Source organism: Pan troglodytes, chromosome 1 (assembly GCF_028858775.2).
Source record: "Pan troglodytes isolate AG18354 chromosome 1, NHGRI_mPanTro3-v2.0_pri, whole genome shotgun sequence".
NCBI lineage: Eukaryota > Metazoa > Chordata > Mammalia > Primates > Hominidae > Pan > Pan troglodytes.
Genome location: NC_072398.2, coordinates 91,369,336 through 91,377,019, shown reverse-complemented (window position 1 = coordinate 91,377,019; position 7,684 = coordinate 91,369,336).

Genomic DNA, 7,684 nt, shown 5'->3' with positions numbered 1-7,684 from the left:
AAAAAATCTCCTGAATGAGAATGTAGAGCCCTCTAAATCCAGGGTGTAAAGCTGTTTTTGCATACACTCTGCTGTTTCATTTCTCTCTTTTTCTTTTAATCTGTTGGTTTTTTAAATGTTTTAATTGACACATTGTAATTGTACATATTTATGGGGCACAATTTGACATTGCAATATAATACATATATATGTTGTACAGTGATGATCAAATCAGGGTGGTTGGCATATCCATTCTCTCGTGCAGTTTTCATTTCTATGTGGTGAGAACATTCAAAAGCCTCTTTCCTAGCTATTTTGTAATATATAATACCTTACTAGTAACCATAGTTACCCTACTGTGCAATAAAACACCAAACCTTATTCCTCCTATCGAATTGGCACCTTGTACCTGTTGACCAATCTTTCCCTCTCTTCCCTCCTCATTCCCTCCTCAGTCTCTGATAGATGCTATTCTATGCTATACTTCCATAATATCAACTTCTTATTTTTTTCAGATTCCACATATAAGTAAGTTCATGTGGTATTTGTCTTTCTGTGTCTGGCTTGGTTCACTTAACATGATGTCCTCCAGCTTCATTCATGTTGTCACAAATGACAGGATTTCATTTTGTATGGCTGAATGGTATTCCGTTGTATATATACACCACATTTTCTTTATGGATTCATCTGTTGTTGGGGTCTTAGGTTGATTCTCATCACATCTCTTCCTGTGTGTCCTGCTCCAGTGCCTTCACAAGATGTTCAGATTAAAATGTGTTTCCTCCTCCACAGATATAAAGGCTATAACATTTTATTTGTTAAGCTCTCTCACACTTTTATTTTTATAATGTGATAGTTCATGCATGCATACAAAAAAGTAACATGAATATAAATTATGAAATACTATGATGAAATGAAAAGCCATAAGCCTATCCCCAGACTGTTTTAAGAACTTGAACATAACATGATACTATTACATCTACTTGAGTGTGCCTTTTCTAACCCACTCCTCGTGTACTCTCCAGAAGTAATTACCACTCTGAATATTTTGTTTATAGTTCTCTTTCTTAAAAATCAGCTTATTGAGTTATAATTAATATACATTGAAATGAACCCATCATAAGTATATGATTCAATGATTTTTGACAAACATACACACTGATGTAAAAGCAATCACTGTCATGATCTAGAACATTTCCATCATCTCAATGGGTTTCCTTGTGTGCCTTCCCAGTCTCCCCAAACCTCCCAGAACTAGGTAACTCTCCATCTGCTTTCTATAGATTTGATTTGCCTTTTCTAGAATTTCCTATAAATTGAAACATATAATATTTACTCTTTTGTTTCTAAGTTCTTTCCTTTTGCATAATATTTTTGAGATTCATCCATGTAGTATGAATAAAGCTGCTATAAACATTCATGTACAAAATTTTGAGTGACTATTCCAGGGTGGAATTATTGAATGAGAATATGCTTATGTTTTCAGGAAACTTAAATTACTTCCCTACTTGATTTTTACTATTTTACATTCCCACCAGCAGTCTGAATTCCAGTTTCTCCATATCCTCTCCAACTCCTTTTTTAAAGCCAATTCAATGCATGTGTAGAGATATCTTATGAGTTTAATTTGCATTTCTTGGCGGCCAATGAAGCTAAACATTTCTCATGTGTTTATTAGCCCTTTGTATATTTTCTTCCTTGAAATGTCTCTTCATGTTATTTTCCTATTTATTCATAAGGCTGCTTGTCCAATTTTTGTCAAAAAACAAAAACAAAAAAGAGATCAGAATTATCTAATTTTGGTGAAGCCCAAGTTATCTTTTTTTTCTTGCATGGTTAATGCTTTTTTTTTTTTTTTTTTTTGAGATAAGGTCTCACTTTGTGACCCAGGCTGGAGTGCAGTGGTATGATCATGTCTTTCTACAGCCTCAACCTCCCAAGCTCAAGCGATCCTCCTACCTTAGCCTTCTGAGTGGCTGGGACTACAGGAGCGCACTATCATACCTGGCTAATTTTTTAATTATTATCTTTAATAGAGACAACATTGTGTGTAGTAAAGACAAATCTATATCCAGAGTAAGTGTCTGTTCCAGTAAGGACAAAACACTACCGCTTCCATGATGGAAGTGGCCCCTTGTAATCAACCTGCCACCTGGTAGCTGGCTGATTACTCTGGGAAGTAGTGTCATATTAGGGACTCAGCGTGGTCTCCACTGCTGGCATATTAGGCACTCCAAGGCAGCTGTAGCCAGGTTGCCCTTGGAGAGTGCAAGTTCATGATGCTGAGCCCCTGCATTAACTCCATCTTTCCACCATGGCCACTTTGTTCATGAGCCCATTGGGCCACAACACGGGTGGCTGGGGAAGTGGGCTGACCCACTTCCACAGAATGGGTCATTTTATCCACTTGATTATTAAAGTCCTCCTCTGCTGAGGTCACCCTTTGTTGAGCATTTACATGGAACCCAAATATCTTCACATTTATTTTGCTCATTAAAAGAGGTCTATCTACATACCCCTTCCCCAAATTTCCTTATTCACCAATTTGCCAGTCATCTTTCTTTCAAGTCTCTGACCATCCAGCCAAACTATTGCCCACAGTCCATGAATCTGTATAGAATTGCACTTCAGGTCATCTCTCCTTCCAAGCAAAAGTGCATAACCAGGTGCACTGCTTTAAGGTCTGCTGACTGAAGATTTTTTTTTCACCACTGTCTTTTAGGAATGTCTCAGGAAGGTGCTGCAGCTGTCCACTTTCATGTGGTGACTGCATATTACATAGAACTGTCTATAAATCAGGCCAGAGAGTCTTCTCCTCCTCTGTCAACTGATTGGAGGGAACTCCCCATGAAGCCACAGGTGCAGGCTGGGAGAGAGAAGGCAGTGTAGCAGGAGTGGAGATTGTGGATATTTTAACCACCTCTTCATGTAGTATCACTGAGGTACAGGGCCCCTAAATTATTTTCAGATTTATTTCCCATCCTCTGAAACAAAAATGCCTTACCAATAAGTCTAGAGCAGCTGCTACTTCTCGCACACTAGATTCAATCAGCATAATGTCATCAATGTAATGGACCAGTGTTATATCTTGTGGAAGAGACAGACACTCAAAATCTCTGTGAAGTACGTCATGATATAGGGCTGGAAAATTGAAATGCTCCTAAGGTAGGACAGTGAAAGTGTAGTGCTAGCCTTCCAGCTGAAAGCAAAATGTTTCTGGTGAGCTTTATTGACAGAGATGGAGAAAAGGGCATTTTCCAGATCAGTAGCTATATACCAGGTATGAGGGGATGTGTTAATTTGCTTAAGCAATGAAACCACATCTCGTACAGCAGCTGCAATTCATGTCACCTCATGGTTAAGCTTATGATAATCCACTGGAATTCTCCAGGACCCATCTGTCTTCTGCACAGGCCAAATAGGTGAGTTAAATAGAATTGTTGTAGGAGTCACTACCCCTGCATCCTTAATTGTGTCACTAATCTCCGCAATTCTTCCAAGAATGCAGTCTTGCTTTTAACTTACTATTTTTCTAGGCGGAGGCAGTACTATTGGATTCTACCTGGACTTTACCATCATAGTAGCCCTCATTGCACAGGTCAGAGAAACAATGTAGGGTTTTTGTCAGCTGCTGAGTATATCTATTTCAATTATGCATTCCGGAGCTGGTGTTATAACCACAGGATGGGTTCAGGGACCCACTGGGCCCAATGTGAGACAGACCTCAGCTAAAATTCCATTGATCACCTGAACTTCATAAGCTCCTACCCTGACTTCTGGAGCACAGTGATGTTTTGGGTCTTCTTTACTCAGAATGAATTAGGGCTGGAATCCAACCGTCCCCAAGAAGTCTGATTATTTTATTTTCCCCAGTGCACAATTATCCTGGAAAAAGGTATAGATCCCTTTAGAGAGGCTTTGGAGAAAGATTAGTAACAAATTTTTGGTATTGTACTAGTTTTCTTCCTCAAAGGCACCTGCCCTTTCCTTCATTCAGGAGGTTCTAGCTTTGTAAATTGGCTCAAATCTAGAAATTGATTGAGGACTGTGACTGTTTCTATGATTTAGGTTAGACGGTTATTTGCTTGACCTAAAATGTTTCTGTTTATATAGATCAAGTAAGAAATTAGTAGGCTTCCTATCTACTTCAATTCCAGAAACCATGATGATCTAGTCAGTGTCATAGGTCTCTGTAAGTCAGATTATTCTGATGATTGCTTTGACTTTGTTGTCCACTTTGGTAACCACACCTACATAGCCTTTGGCAGTTGAATGCTATCACTTGGCCCTGCCATCCTGGGATCCAGTTGCTCCTATTGCATTTTAATTTCCCAATTCAGTGACTGCAATTTCCACTGTAAGGCCAGCCTACAGAGAAGAGCGATGACAGAGTTTTTCAGATGCCAGGGCTCCCCTCACAAATTTATTTCTCACAGCTAATGATAAAATGTGTGTCTTCTGAACTATTCCAGTGTGTGTGTGAGTAGGTCTTAAATGATAAAACCTCTTTAACAGTCCACTTTCCCTAAGTTGTTCAATCTCTTCTTCTACATTAAACCAAGGCAGTGTGTGCCACCTCACTCTTTGTGGGCCACCTTTTGTTCCATGTTTTGTCCTACTAACCAAACAAACGGCAAGAGCCCTTTTCACCTTCATGAGCTGCAATATTAAAGAAAGAATATATACTTTGCAAGCCCATATCAATAAATTCTTCCTAATCAAACTTAAGTTCTTTTCATCATTATCTTATACCTTTAGTATTCATTCTCACATGTGTTCCCTAGATTTCTGTCTGTTTGAATTAGAAAAACTCAAGCAGTTCTTTTGGAGTGTAGTGTGACCTCCTCATGGGTCACAATTTATATCTCACCTTTAGAGGCTTGTTGCAATGTGAGTATAGTTATAGATCTAGAATCAAAGAAAAGTGGTAGGAGTGGGTCCTGAGGAGAATTGGCATTGTCTTTCATGACTCTGGGGAGGCCTTACAGTTTCCTCCGGCAATGCAAGTTTAGTCCCTCAGATGGAATAGAGAGGCCAATGTCTCTAGGGTGTGGATGCCACTCTGCCAGGTGTGGTTAGGCTTCCTGAGAGTTTTCTCACACATCCCCATCCTAACTTACAGGATCTCATCATCTCCCAATCAATGCCTGCCCTTTAATGGTAGATACACTGAAGTTCCGGGGGGTTAAATTGCTTTGTAGTTTAGCCAGTTGCACAATTGAGATCCAGCATTTGATTTTCAGCAATCTCAACTCTGTAGCTACAGGAGATAAGGGTCTCCCTTAAGAGCACATATAAAAGTTTTCAGGTGATTCATGTGGTAATTGAGCTGTGAATTCAAATCCCTGAGCTCATCTTTTTCTTTCACCACTTTGTCCAGTAGTATTAAGAGTAACCAGCCAACCTCATTGTATTTGCTAGTTTTCCAAAAATGTTTGAAAGTATCATAAACATAGTCACTCAGCTTCTTGCTTCTTATGAGTGGTTGATTAGGAATATCTAATGTGGATATTTTTGTATCTTTATTACCAATTCAAGCCATGAACACACAGTGCTATCTTTATTATTGTAAATAAAGTTACCAGCATTTTATATCTAATCAGATTATAGAGCCAATTTCAGAAACCCCATAACCAATTCAGAAAATTTATCCTTAAAATTCCGTTCCTCTAGAATCTCTTTCAGTACCAAAATCTGGATTTTGTCAGAGTTCTTCAGAGAAACAGAACAAATGGTGTATGTGTGTGTGTGTGTGTGTATGTGTGTTATAATGTATTTAAGTAGTTGGTACACACAATTATGGAGGCTGGAAATCTGCTGTGTGCAATGTGGGGACATAGGAAAGGTGGTGATGTAGTTCCAAACTATGTCTGATGGCCTGAGGACTAGACCTGATGTTGTAAGTTCTGATCCAACTCTGAAGGCCTGAGAATCAGGGGCACCAAGTATAAGTCCTAGTCCAAGGGCAGAAGAAGATCAATGTTCATCTCATGCAGTCATGTAGACAGTAAATGCTCCCTTCTTCTGTGTTTTTCTTCTATTCAGGCACTCAACAGATTAGATGATGCCCACCTACACTGGGAAATGCAACATGCTTTACTCAGTCTACTGATACAAATGCTAACTCATCTGGAAACATCTTCACAGACACACATAGAAATAAGGTTTAACCAAATATATGGACACCCCATGACTCAGTGAAATTAACATATAGAATTAACCATCACAGGTAGTTTCAGGGAAAGTATTAAGGAGGAGAAAAATAACCAAGACAGAGCTCAACCAGAGGAATCTGGGTAGGCAACATAAGGTGGGGTCCAGAGGCAATCATAACTTAGTTGCAAATTCCCATAGTAGAGTAGTTAAAAGTGCCATTATCACTTCTAGTTTATTATCATTGCAACTTTATTAGCTCTTCCTCATGTTCCATTTTCTTCCAGAACCCAGAAGAAGGTTTATATTTGGGTTCTGCCTCAACCATTTCACAGTATAACTCAAATTAACCTTTGATGGAGGAAGGGAAGAAATGAGGAGTAAGTGGTGGAGAAGGAGTGATAAATTCCACAAGACCAGGGAATTGAGTGGTTCTGGGTTCTATGTGGAGCAACAACTTGAGTCTCATATCCTTGCAATGCCCTAGGAAGACAGTGGGACCTCAGAAGGGAGAACCTCTAGGGTGCATCTAGAAAATGTAGAAGCCATGGTGTCAAACCCAATAGTCAATTCATCTTACTTGGTCCATCAACACAGTCAATACATATCTCCTTCTTGAAACACTTTCTTCATTTGGTTTTAAAGATACCAGTCTCATGCTTACTTCTACTTCACTGTCTTCTGCACCTGTGATGGACAGGTCCTATGTCCCCTCAAGTGCCCGCATGTCTTAGCTTTTCTACCTGTAATTTTCACTGGTACTCAGGAGTTCATCCAGCCCATACACAAGGTTTAACACCAACAGGAGCAACTCTCAATCAATGGGATATGAGATTCGGTAGATAAATACTTCAGCTTACTCATTCCTTGGTGAGAATATTTTGAAATAATTTTTACACAGTGCCTCAGAAGACCCCCAGAGAGATGGAGACTCAGTTGCCCCCAGCAGTAACCAACTCATTAATGCTCACTTTATTGTGTTTTCTTTCTTTCCTACTAACCTTCCTCAGTCTCTCACAAGTGTTTCCTGAAATTATCACCTAATAAAAAATCTGCATCTAAGTCCTTGTTTCAAGGGAATGTAAGCTAAATGTTGGATTAAATGTTGGTTCTCTGAGGCTCTGTTCTTGGATCTCCTCTCCTTTTCTGTCTCACTCATTTTCTTGGGACTGAAGTCCTGTAGTCTAATGGCTTTGAATACCATCTATGTGTAACGATTTCCCAGATCATGTATCCAAGCCCAGACCACTCCTCTAAACTTTTACTTATTGTCTCCACATGGAGATCTAATAGGTATCAGACTTAACATGTCTAAACAGAGCTTCTGATAGCTCCTCTCCCAAAAACCTGCTCCTCTGGAAGACTTACCACAGTTTAGTAAATTTGATGTGTTTGAGGAAAGGAGAGAAAGCCCATGTGACGGGAATGGGTTGTTAGAGGACAAGAGTAGCATGAGATGAGGTTGGAGGAGTAGGCAGGAACCAGATCACGCATAGGCATTTAAGTCTAAGTAAGAAGTTTACATTTAACTCATGTGCAATGAGAAGCTCTC